Genomic DNA, 13,800 nt, shown 5'->3' with positions numbered 1-13,800 from the left:
TGTTACCCCACTCTTCCACCAAGACACCTGAAAGTTCCTGGACATGTCTGGAGGGAAAGGCGTTAGCCCTCACCCTCCAATCCAACTGATCCCAGATGTTCTCAATGGGATTAAGATCCGGGCTCTTCACTGGCAATGGCAGGACACTGACATTCCTGTCTTGCAGGAAATCACGCACAGAACAAGCAGTATGGCTGGTGGCATTGTCATGCTGGAGGGTCATGTCAGGATGAGCCTGCAGGAAGGGTACCACGAGGGGGATGTCTTCCCTGTAATGTACAGCGTTGAGATTGCCTGCAATGACAACAAGCTCAGTCCGATGATGCTATGACACACCGCCCAAGACCATGACGGACTCTGCACCTCCAAATTGATCCCAAGCCTAGAATACAGGCCTCAGTGTAACGCTCATTCCTTCAATGATAATTGCGAATCCAACCATTACCCCAGGTGAGATAAAACTGCGACTCGTCAGTGAAGAGCACTTTTTGCCTGTCCTGTCTGGTCCAGCGACGGTGAGTTTGTGCCAATAGGCGAAGTAATTGCCGGTAATATCTGGTGAGGACCTGCCTTACAACAGGCCTATAAGCCCTCAGTCCAGCCTCTCTCAGCCTATTGCGAACAGTCTGAGCACTGATGTAGGGATTGTCTATTCCTGGTGTAACTTGGGCAATTGTTGTTGCCATCCTGTACCTGTCCCGCAGGTGTGATGTTCGGATGTACCGATCCTGTGTAGGTGTTGTTACATGTGGTCTGCCACTGCGAGGACGATCAGCTGTCCATCCTGTCTCCCTGTAGCGCTTTCTTAGGCGTCTCGCAGTCCGGACATTGCAATTTATTGCCCTGGCCACATCTGCAGTCCTCATGCCTCCTTGCAGCATGCCTAAGGCGAGTTCACGCAGATTATCAGGGACCCTGGGCATCTTTCTTTTGGTGTTTTTCAGAGTCAGTAGAAAGGCCTCTTTAGTGTCCTAAGTTTTCACAACTGTGAACTTAATTGCCTACCGTCTGTAAGCTGTTAGTGTCTTAACAACCATTCCACAGGTGCATGTTCATTAATTGTTTATGGTTCATTGAACAAGCATTGGAAACAGTATTTAAAGCCTTTACAATGGAGATTTTGATTTTTATGAATTATCTTTGAAAGGCAGGGTCCTGAAAAAGGGACGTTTCTTTTTTTGCATACATACATACGTTTCTTTGTTTACATACAGTCACACACACATTTTTACACTCATCATTTGCAGCTGCTTCTCTGTTGTTTATTTTATTTTATTATGGAGTTTGGGACTGCCTGGTGACATCACCAGGTCCCTCCCCACTCAGACAACTCCCAGACAGTCCTAGCAAAATTCCGTCCTAGCAAATTGCTCTTTGCTAGTAAGCTATTTTTTGGGGGCATTTCGACCACTTTAATTGAACTATCACATTAAGGTACTTAATTGTTACCCAGAAATGTTATATTGAGATAAAAATGGCTGCATTAGACCTTTAACTGTTAATTTGTGATTGCTTATTTCACTTGCCTTGGCAATGTTAACATATTTCCCATGCCTATGAAGCCCATTTGAATTGAATTGAGAGAGCTATGGCTGAAAACTACAGAATGAACCTCAGGAGGAGTGAAATTGAGGAATAAGGAAGACAGATGACAACAAAACAGCTAAAATGCAATTAACCAAGCATCCATCCAAACCAACATCATCTTGCCATTTGTAATTAAATTCTCCCTCTTCACAGTGAATATAAAACATCAAATCAGTTTAATTAAACATCAATCGGTGGTATGTATAATATCTTCCATTAGCTATGTAAGAGCTTTTTAATAAAGGCTGATTCTGCTGGGAGCATTTCTCCTCACACAGGGGGTCAATCTGGATCACTTTGTAAAGCAATATTTCACCAAGCATTGCTGCATGAAGTCTTGCTATGTTAGCAATTATTTGCCAATTAATTTTTAACATAGTTCACACTGCTCAATAAATAAACAAAACCATGTAATGAAACAAATTGGTTCCATACTCAAATAAGTGTTAATAAATCATTCAAAGCATGTGTATGGATTAAACATGCTTTGCCCTCCTTTTCCATTAGAAAGCAGCCGCGGTTGAGTTTTCAACAATTGCTTGCATCCCCAAAAGGCATCTGGTGCAGGCTAATCAATATGGACGACGTGAATGTTTTGGGTCTTAAGGGAGAAGCAGAATGTCTGTGCATACTGATTAGAGAGAGCTAAACAAATTATCCCTAGTGCATTGGCCCAAAAAGTTGTATCAAAAACAAAAGAGTGGGGTATGAATTCAAAGAAGTAGTAGATTACTGTATTGTATGGGCTCTATTTGAGGTATTGAAATGTGAGGCAAAACCTCATCATAACCTACATATCTTCATGTGACAGAACCTCATCATAAGCTACACATCTTCTTGAGGCATAATAATTTCATTCTGACCACCTGTGTATACAGTTTTTCTCCCATTGGTCTTGTTGTAGAGAAAAATGCTCAAAGCTACAGAATGCAATTCCAACAGTTTTTTTTTCCTGTGACATTTTCACCCTTCTCGCTCCCAACACATCGAATCTAACGTTGCACGCTTTGGCATGTCACTCTAATGTCAATCATTTGACATCACTTATCCCTCTCCTCTCCCACCAAAGGTCAGGAACTGCTCCTCTCTTCTTCTTCTTGTTCCCGGCAGACTGCCTGTTCCCTTTATACTGCATTACTTTTGACTATATAGGGTCCACTGTCCTCTTATGCTGCTAGTGCTAATCACTTGCTGCTTCTTACTGACAGCCATTTGTCATAAGGCTGTCACAGAAGGTTACAAATGTATCTGTGATGTGTTCTGTCATGCTTGGTGACAGCCTGAGAGCTGAATGATGGAAGGCTTCAGTGAAATGTCACCATGAATATGTCCATCTCTCTCTCTCTCTCTCTCTCTCTCTCGCTCTCTCTTTCTCTCTCTCTCACTCTCTCCTTTCCCTCTCTCTCATCATCCCTCCCTATCTTCCTCCATCTCTCCCTCTGTCCCCTTCTCTGCAGTACAAACTACTTCCGTCCCAGACAACATGGGCTCCCGAATGGTGCAGCAGTCTAAGGCACTGCATCTCAGTGCTAGAGGCGCCCCCACAGACACCCTGGTTCGAATCCAGGCTGTATCATAACCGGCCGTGATTGGGAGTCCCATAGAGCAGCGCACAATTGGCCCAGCATCGTCCGGGTTTGGCCAGTGTAGGCTGTCATTGAAAAATAAGAATTTGTTCTAAACTGACTTGCCTAGTTAAATAAATTGAAATGCAAGATGACAAGCCTTTAGGTCCCTTGCTACGGTCTGAGTCCCCAACTGGCACCATATTCCTTGCATCAGTGGTCACCAACCGGTCGATCTCCAAGGCATTCCTAGTTGATCACCAAACAATCCTGTAAAAAACCCAACGATAAAGCCTTGCGTACTTTTTAATTTTTTTTTTACATTTGTCTCATGCTGCTGGTGGTAGGTACACCCGATTCAGCAGCCCTGCACGCCGGGTAGGCGAAGTGTTCCCTTTTGTAACCACTTCACGTGTCTGAAAGTACAAACTCTGCTTTCCCGGTGGGCTCAGAGAGCACATCAAGTGCACTATAGGCGTACCACTGGCCAATCGGATGTCTCTGATTACGTCTGCTACAGTAACGTAGCAGACATAAAAGAAAGCTACAGCAAAGTTTATACTGTGAGTTTTTAAAACTTTTAAAACCATGACTAGAGAGAGACTGTCAACGAATAAAGCAAAACGTTGCTGTTTTTATGAGTGAGTTCATGTTTATGTTCTTAAGCCATAAAATACACATTCTCCCCATTTCCACTAGCAATACAACCAGCACTATAGCCTACTGCACAAACCTCATTGCTACAGTACTGTTTTTAATAGGTTAGTGTTGCATAGGTTAATTTTTTAAAAGTCATGCTAAAATAAAATCTAAGTGGTAGATCTTGGTTTGGATTTTGATTCAGAAAGGGATCTTGACTGCAAAGAGGTTGGTGACCACTGCCCTACATAGTGCAATACTTTTTATCCGACCTCAGGATAAGACCCAGACGCAGACAGTTCGAAGTAACAAAAATGTATTACAAAAACACGGGCCAGGCAAACGACAGGTCAAGCAGAGGTCAGTAATAAAGAGCGGAGTCCGAAAGGTACAGAACGGCAGGCAGGCTCAGGGCAAGCAGAAGCCAGCAATCCACGGCAGTGTCACAAGGTACAGAACAGCAGACAGACTGGTCAAAACCGGGAAAAGTAGAAAACAGGGACTAGAGAGGAAAAACAGGTGTATGGGAAAACTGCCGGTATGCTTGACAAGATGAACTGGCAACAGACAAACAGCAAACACAGGTATAAATGCATAGGGGATAATGAAGAAAATGGGCAACACCTGGAGGGGGTGGAAACAAGCACAACACAGGTGAAACAGATCATGGTGTGAGAAAAGTATTGTGCCATTTGGGACGCAGACTGAGTGGAATGTTGGAGGAAGTGTTATGGAGGAATATTGGAGGGGTCATGGTATTATTGGATTGTTCAGTAGCCACACCATTAAATTAATAGCTTGAGAGCTGTGTTGGACAACGATAAATCAAGTTGGATGGTTAGAAGGGATGGGGTATGTATTGTATGGCCACCCTTCGAGCCGGATGGATAACGAATTTTGTGTTTCTGATTTTTGTGATGTAGTCATCCATTAAAGCCTCTGTTGTGAAATAAAAAAATGTAAATGCTGTAATTGTACAGTTGAATAGCTCATCAAGCATCACCACCAGTTGAACTAGCTCTAAGCAGACTAACTGATGTTTGTGATGGAGCCAGTCAGTTGAACTAGCTCTAAGCAGACAAACTGATGTTCCATCTCTGATACATTTTTATTTCCTCTTTATTTAACCAGGTAGGCCAGTTGAGAACAAGTTGTCATTTACAACTGCGACCTGGCCAAGAAAAAGCAAAGCAGTGCAACAAAAAACAACAACACAGAGTTACACGTGATAAACAAAAGAAGAGTCAATAACACAATAGAAAAATCTATATACAGTGTGTGCAAATGGAGTAAGGAGGTAAGGCAATAAATAGGCCATAGATGCGAATTCATTACGATTTACCAAATGAAAACTGTAGTGATCAATGTTCAGATGATGATGTGCAAGTAGAAATCCTGGTGTACAAAAGAGCAAAAAAGATCAATTAAAACAATATGGGGAAAAGGTAGGTAGTTGGATGGGCTATTTACAGATTGGCAATGAACAGCTGCAGCGATCGGTAAGCTTCTCAGATAGCTGATGCTTAAAGTTAGTGAGGGAGATGAAGTCTCCAACTTCAGCGATTTTTGCAATTCGTTCCAGTCATTGGCAGCAGAGAACTGGAAGGAACGGCGGCCAAAGTAGATGTTGGCTTTGGGGATGACCAGTGTGCTACGGGTGGGTGTTGCTATGGTGTCCAGTGAGCTGAGATAAGGCGGAGCTTTACCTAGCAAAGACTTAGATGACCTGGAGCCAGTGGGTCTGGCGACGAATATGTAACGAGGGCCAGCCGACGAGAGCATACAGGTCGCGGTGGTGGGTGGTATATGGGGCTTTGATGACAAAACGGATATCACTGTAATAGACTGCATCCAGTTTGCTGAGTAGAGTGTTGGAGGCTATTTTGTAAATGACCGCCGAAGTCGAGGATTGGTAGGATAGTCAGTTTTACGAGGCTATGTTTGGCAGCATGAGTGAAGGGGGCTTGTTGCGAAATAGGAAGCCGATTCAAGATGTAATTTTGGATTGGAGATGCTTAATGTGAGTCTGGAAGGAGAGTTTACAGTCTAGCCAGACACCTAGGTATTTGTAGTTGTCCACATATTCTAAGTCAGAACCGTCCAGAGTAGTAATGCTAGTCGGGCGGGCGGGTGCGGGCAGCAATCGGTTGGAGAACATGCATTTAGTTTTACTAGCGTTTAAGAGCAATTAGAGGTCACGGAAGGAGTGTTGTATGGCATTGTCCAACGACGGGCCAGATGTATACAGAATGGTGTCGTCTTCATAGAGGTGGATCAGGGAATTACCCGCAGCAAGAGCGACATCATTGATATATACAGAGAAAATTGTCCGCCCGAGAATTGAACCCTGTGGTACCCCCATAGAGACTTCCAGAGGTCCGGACAACAGGCCCTCCGATTTGACACACTGAACTCTGTCTGAGAAGTCGTTGGTGAACCAGGCGAGGCAGTCACTTGAGAAACCAAGGCAGCGGTTGAGTCTGTCGATAAGAATACGGTGATTGACAGAGTCAAAAGTCTTGGCCATCTCGATGAAGAAGGCTGCACAGTACTGTCTTTTATCAATGGCGGTTATGATATTGTCTAGTACCTTGAGCGTGGCTGAGGTGCACGGTCAGTGATCTGTTTATTAATTTGGCTTTCGAAGACTTTAGAAAGGCAGGGCAGGATAGATGTAGGTCTGTAACAGTTTGGGTCTAGAGTATCACACCCTTTGTAGAAGAGCGACCAGGTATCCTCTACTGACAGAATGAGGTCAATATCCTTATAGGATACCCGGGCCAGGTCGATTAGAAAGTGTTCTAGGGAGTGTTTGACAGTGGTGAAGTGTGGTTGTTTGACCACGGACCCATAACAGATGCAGGCAATGAGGCAGTGAGGCAATGAGGCAGATTGCTGAGATCCTGATTGAAAACAGCAGAGGTGTATTTGGAGGGCAAGTTGGTCAGGATAATATCTATGAGGGTGCCCATGTTTACGGATTTAGGGTTGTACCTGGTGGGTTCCTTGATGATTTGTGTGAGATTGAGGGCATCTAGCTTAGATTGTAGGACAGCCGGGGTGTTAAGCATATCCCAGTTTAGGTCACATAAAGGCACAAACTCTGAAGATAGATTGGGGAGCAATAACTTCACATTTGATTTCCAGGGCACAGCTCGGAGCTGAGGAGTCAATAACAGGTGGCAACAGTGAGAGACTTATTTCTGGAGAACTGTTTGGGCATAGACCTGGAAAGTATGACAGAACTTTGCAAGCTATCTCTGCAGTAGATTGCAACTCCTCCCCCTTTGTATCACGCCCTGACCTTAGAGAACCTTTTATTTCTCTATTTTGGTTAGGTCAGGGTGTGACTAGGGTGGGTAGTCAAATGTTTTATTTTCTATGTTGGCCTGGTATGGTTCCCAATCAGAGGCAGCTGTCCACCTGTTGTTTGTGGGCTCTTGTCTATATATAGTTGCCTGCGAGCACTACATTAGCTTCACGTTTCATTTTGCGCTTTATTGTTTTTTATGTGTGTTTCACTTCTAATAAAAGATGATGGAACCACACCACGCTGCACTTTGGTCCGACCATCTTTACATCAACGATCGTGACACTTCGGCAGTTCTATCTTGACGGAAAATGTTGTAGTTGGGGATGGAAATCTCTGATTTTTTTGTGGCCTTCCTAAGCCAGGATTCAGACACGGCAAGGTCATCAGGGTTGGCGGAGTGTGCTAAAGCAGTGAGCAAAACAAACTTAGGGAGGAGGCTTCTGATGTTAACATGCACGAAACTAAGGCTTTTACGGTTACAGAAGTCAACAAATGAGAGCGCCTGGGGACACACAGGGCCTCTTTTATACCCCACAGTATGGGAGTTCTGACAGACAGAGACCCCCCACTAATGGTGTTGCCCATCTAAAGGCCCCCATCCTTGTCTTTTTAGTGGCATATGTTTACTCAATCAACATTAGCAAAATATGCCTCTCGTTTCCTGGAACCAACAACATACGATCTCAGGGTTAAGATGCAGTCAGAGAAGATGGGGCGATCAATGGAAGTGAAATATGGATTTAAAAATAAAATCAGTTCTGGCTTTACAGATAGAAAGTCCCCTGAAGCTGTATGAAGCATAAGACTTGAATGAACTTGAGTCCATACAACTTAAACTGAACATCAGTTTTCCTTTTACAAGGTCAAAGACCACCAGGGTTACCTGAGGGTGAGAGACAGTTTTTTGTCATTTCAAACAAGTGTTAAACTAATATCTGGTGAGAAAGATGCCCACCCATATGTAGTGTTCAACTTCTAGTTCAAGTTTATTTTCTGTCTAATAAATAATGTACATTGCAGGATTGGGGTCAATTCCATTTAAATTCCAGTAATTCAAAAAGTAAACCAAATTCAAATTTTGCTCATCAAATGGAATTGAAGATAATTGGAATTGGAATTTCACTGTAGTTCCTAAATTGACTGGAATTTAGATGGAATTAAAATGGAATTGAACCCAATCCTGCAATGTACAGTATTTATTATATGGAAAATAAACTTGAACTAGAAGTTGAACACTACATATGGGTCCATGGGGGGTTAACAGTTTCCATGTTTCTCAATAGGTCACTGAGCAAGCTGACACACAGCAACAGATGGTATGGGACCCATGTTGTGTCACACAGACACTGTGAATGAGAAAAACAAGCTTTGGCCTCAGAGGAACGATGGTGATGGCAGATAGATGAAAATAGAGAGACACTTTTGCCAAATGCCGGCTAGGACGATACTAACGATACTTCTTAAAAAAAATTCCTGCGTGTGTGTGTGTGTGTGTGTGTGTGTGTGTGTGTGTGTGTGTGTGTGTGTGTGTGTGTGTGTGTGTGTGTGTGTGTGTGAAAGAGAGAGCTAGCTAGATCTTTTTTTTCAAGTGCCAGACCCCTACCCACCTCTCTCCTTGATTAGTAGCTCAGGACCAGATGTTATCGTTGTGGAGCGATTAAAGCAGGAAATGGCCCCTCACCACCACCCCACATGGAGCTGCCTGGCCCTCACTCCTTCACCCTACATTGTTTGTGTGTGTGTGTGTATGTGCATGTGTGCATGTTGCCCTTCACCGTGTGCATGTGCGTGTGATTGAGGAGCAGCAGAGTCGGAAAAGTAGGGGGTTGGTGGCAGAAACCAGCATGTTAGCTGATCCTTCCCCCTAACCTTATCCCTCTTAGCTAATCTGTCACCTAACCCTAACCTTAACCCTTATAGGTAACCCTTCCCTTAACCTAATCTTAACCCTTTAACCGAACTCCTCCTCCTCCTCCTAATCCTATCCACTAGACTAGATAATATTAGCCACCTAGCTAAAATTCATAATATATCATGTTTTGCTAATTTGTAACATATTGTACATTTTGCAAATGTGTAACATATTGTACACTGCGAATTCGTACCATATAATATGAATTGCAATTCGTAACATATCATACGAAATGGGTGAAGGACATCCACAAATTAATACATACCATACAAAAAGTAACATATCATACTAAACAGAGTGTCTTGGATTTACGTACAGAGCAATATGAAATGCTCTGAGACCAGCATTTGTCTTGTCTTGTTCCATACACACTTGGTTTTCATTTCCCCAATTCATCTATGTGTATTTAACCTTCTGTTTCCCATCATGCATTTGTGTGTAATTGTTTCATGTTATGTGGTGTTTGATTTATGCGCTTGACTTTTAGTTATGTTCTGTGTTTTGAGCACGTTTGATTATTGTAGTGCTCTCGTTTTGGAACGGAAAATAAATGTGCACCTGTTAAAAACTTCTTAGGGCTGAAATCCCGGGATCGATATGACAACAGCCAGTGAAAGTGCAGGGCGCCAAATTCAAAACAACAGAAATCCTATAATTAAAATTCCTCAAACATAGAACTACTATTTCAAACCATTGTAAAGATACACTTCTTGTTAATCCCACCACAGTGTCCGATTTCAAATAAGCTTTACGGCGAAAGCACCACAAACGATTATGTTAGGTCAGAGCCAAGTCACTGAAAAACACAGACATTTTTCCAGCCAAAGAGAGAAGTCACAAAACTCAGAAATAGAGATAAAATGTATCACTAACCTTTGATGATCTTCATCAGATGACACTCATAGGACTTCATGTTACACAATACATTTATGTTTTGTTCGATAAAGTTCATATTTATATCGAAAAATCTCAGTATACATTGGCACGTTATTTTCAGTAGTTCCAAAAACATCAGGTTACTTTGCAGAGTGCAAACTCACAGAAATTTCACAGAAATACTCATAATAAACATTGATAAAAGATCCAACTATTATAAATGGAACTTTAGATAAACTTCTCCTTAATGCAACCGTTGTGTCAGATTTCAAAAAAACTTTACGGAAAAAGCACACCATGCAATAATCTGAATACGGCGCTCAGAGACCAAAGCAGCCCAAAAAATATCCGCCATGTTGTGTTGTCAACATTAGTCAGAAATAGCATTATAAATATTCACTTACCTTTGATGATCTTTATCAGAATGCAATCCCAGGAATCCCAGTTCCACAATAAATGTTTGATTTGTTCGATAATGTCCCTCATTTATGTCCAAATAGCTACTTTTGTTAGCTCGTTTTGTAAACAAATCCAACCTCACGAAGCGCGTTCACTAGTTGCAGACGAAATGTCAGAAACATGTCATATGATGTATAGAATCAATCTTTAGGATGTTTTTAACATAAAACTTAATGTTAATGTTCCACCCGGAGAATTCCGTTGTCTGTAGAAAAGCTACCTCTCATGTGAATGCGTGTGACCAGCTCGTGGCAATCTGCCAGACCACTGACTCAAAGAGCCCGTATGAGCCCCTCCTTTACAGTAGAAGCCTCAAACAAGTTTCTAAAGACGGTTGACATCTAGTGGAAGCCTTAGGAAGTGCAACATGACCAATATTCCACTGTATCTTTAATAGGGGCTGAGTTGAAAATCGTCCAACCTCAGATTTCCCACTTCCTGGTGGATTTTTTCTCAGGTTTTTGCCTGCTATATGAGTTTTGTTTTACTCACAGACATCATTCAAACAGTTTTAGAAACTTCAGAGTGTTTTCTATCCAAATATAATACTATGCATATATTAGCAACTGGGACTGAGGAGCAGGTCTACTTCCGGCGCCGACAGAGATGGCCGCCTCGCTTCGCGTTCCTAGGAAACTATGCAGTTTTTTGTTTTTTTTACGTGTTATTTCTTACATTGGTACCCCAGGTCATCTTAGGTTTCATTACATACAGTCGAGAAGAACTACTGAATATAAGAGCAGCGTCAACTCACCATCAGTACGACCAAGAATATGACTTTCGCGAAGCGGATCCTGTGTTCTGCCTTTCACCCAGGACAACGGAATGGATCCCAGCCGGCGACCCAAAAAAACGACTTCGTAAAAAACGGAAACGAAGCGGTGTTCTGGTCAGACTCGGGAGACGGGCACATCGCGCACCACTCCCTAGCATATTTCTTGCCAATGTCCAGTCTCTTGACAACAAGGTTGATGAAATCCGAGCAAGGGTAGCATTCCAGAGGGACATCAGGGACTGTAACGTTCTTTGCTTCACGGAAACATGGCTCACTCGAGAGACGCTATCGGTGCAGCAAGCTGGTTTCTCCACGCATCGCGCCGACAGAAACAAACATCTTTCTGGTAAGAAGAGGGGCGGGGGCATATGCTTTATGGTTAACGAGACGTGGTGTGGTCACAACAACATACAGGAACTCAAGTCCTTCTGTTCACTTGATTTAGAATTCCTCACAATCAAATGTCGACCGCATTATCTACCAAGGGAATTCTCTTCGATTATAATCACAGCCGTATATATTCCCCCCTCAAGCAGACACATCGATGGCTCTGAACGAACTGTATTTGACTCTTTGCAAACTAGAATCCACATATCCTGAGGCTGCATTCATTGTAGCTGGGGATTTTAACAAGGCTAATCTGAAAACAAGACTCCCTAAATTGTATCAGCATATCGATTGCACAACCAGGACTGGTAAAACCTTGGATCATTGCTATTCTAACTTCCGCGATGCATATAAGACTCTCCCCCGCCCTCCTTTCGGAAAAGCTGACCACGACTCCATTTTGTTGCTCCCTGCCTACAGACAGAAGCTAAAACAAGAAGCTCCCACGCTGAGGTCTGTTCAACGCTGGTCCGACCAATCTGATTACACGCTCCAAGACTGCTTCCATCACGTGGACTGGGATATGTTTCGTATTGCATCAAACAACAACATTGACGAATACGCTGATTCGGTGAGCGAGGTCATTAGAACGTGCGTTGAAGTTGTCGTTCCCATAGCAACGATTAAAATATTCCCAAACCAGAAACCGTGGATTGATGGCAGCATTCGCGTGAAACTGAAAGCGTGAACCACTGCTTTTAATCAGGGCAAGGTGACCGGAAACATGACCGAATACAAACAGTGTAGCTATTCCCTCCGCAAGGCAATCAAACAAGCTAAGCGTCAGTACAGAGACAAAGTAGATTCGCAATTCAATGGCTCAGACACAAGGGGTATGTGGCAGGGTCTACAGTCAATCACGGACTACAAGAAGAAATCCAGCCCAGTCACGGACCAGGATGTCTTGCTCCCAGGCAGACTAAATAACTTTTTTGCCCGCTTTGAGGACAATACAGTGCCACTGACACGGCCCGCAACCAAAACATGCAGACTCTCCTTCACTGCAGCCGAGGTGAGTAAAACATTTAAACGTGTTAACCCTCGCAAGGCTGCAGGCCCAGACGGCATCCCCAGCCGTGCCCTCAGAGCATGCGCAGACCAGCTGGCTGGTGTGTTTACGGACATATTCAATCAATCCCTATCCCAGTCTGCTGTTCCCACATGCTTCAAGAGGGCCACCATTGTTCCTGTTCCCAAGAAAGCTAAGGTAACTGAGCTAAACGACTACCGCCCCTAGCACTCACTTCCATCATCATGAAGTGCTTTGAGAGACTAGTCAAGGACCATATCACCTCCACCCTACCTGACACCCTAGACTCACTCCAATTTGCTTTCCACCCAAATAGGGCCACAGACGATGCAATCTCAACCACACTGCACACTGCCCTAAACCATCTGGACAAGAGGAATACCTATGTGAGAATGCTGTTCATCGACTACAGCTCAGCATTTAACACCATAGTACCCTCCAAACTCGTCATCAAGCTCGAAACCCTGGGTCTCGACCCCGCCCTGTGCAACTGGGTACTGGACTTCCTGACGGGCCGCCCCCAGGTGGTGAGGGTAGGTAACAACATCTCCACCCCTCTGATCCTCAACACTGGGGCCCCACAAGGGTGCGTTCTGAGCTCTCTCCTGTACTCCCTGTTCACCCACGACTGCGTGGCCACGCACGCCTCCAACTCAATCATCAAGTTTGCGGACGACACAACAGTGGTAGGCTTGATTACCAACAACGACGAGACGGCCTACAGGGAGGAGGTGAGGGCCCTCGGAGTGTGGTGTCAGGAAAATAACCTCACACTCAACGTCAACAAAACTAAGGAGATGATTGTGGACTTCAGGAAACAGCAGAGGGAACACCCCCCTATCCACATCGATGGAACAGTAGTGGAGAGGTTAGTAAGTTTTAAGTTCCTCGGCGTACACATCACAGACAAACTGAATTGGTCCACCCACACAGACAGCATCGTGAAGAAGGTGCAGCAGCGCCTCTTCAACCTCAGGAGGCTGAAGAAATTTGGCTTGTCACCAAAAGCACTCACAAACTTCTACAGATGCACAATCGAGAGCATCCTATCGGGCTGTATCACCGCCTGGTACGTCAACTGCTCCGCCCACAACCGTAAGGCTCTCCAGAGGGTAGTGAGGTCTGCACAACGCATCACCGGGGGCAAACTACCTGCCCTCCAGGACACCTACACCACCCGATGTCACAGGAAGGCCATAAAGATCATTAAGGACAACAACCACCCGAGCCACTGCCTGTTCACCCCGCTATCATCCA

Source organism: Oncorhynchus mykiss, chromosome 20 (genome assembly GCF_013265735.2).
Source record: "Oncorhynchus mykiss isolate Arlee chromosome 20, USDA_OmykA_1.1, whole genome shotgun sequence".
Taxonomy (NCBI): domain Eukaryota; kingdom Metazoa; phylum Chordata; class Actinopteri; order Salmoniformes; family Salmonidae; genus Oncorhynchus; species Oncorhynchus mykiss.
This window is presented reverse-complemented; position numbering follows the sequence as displayed.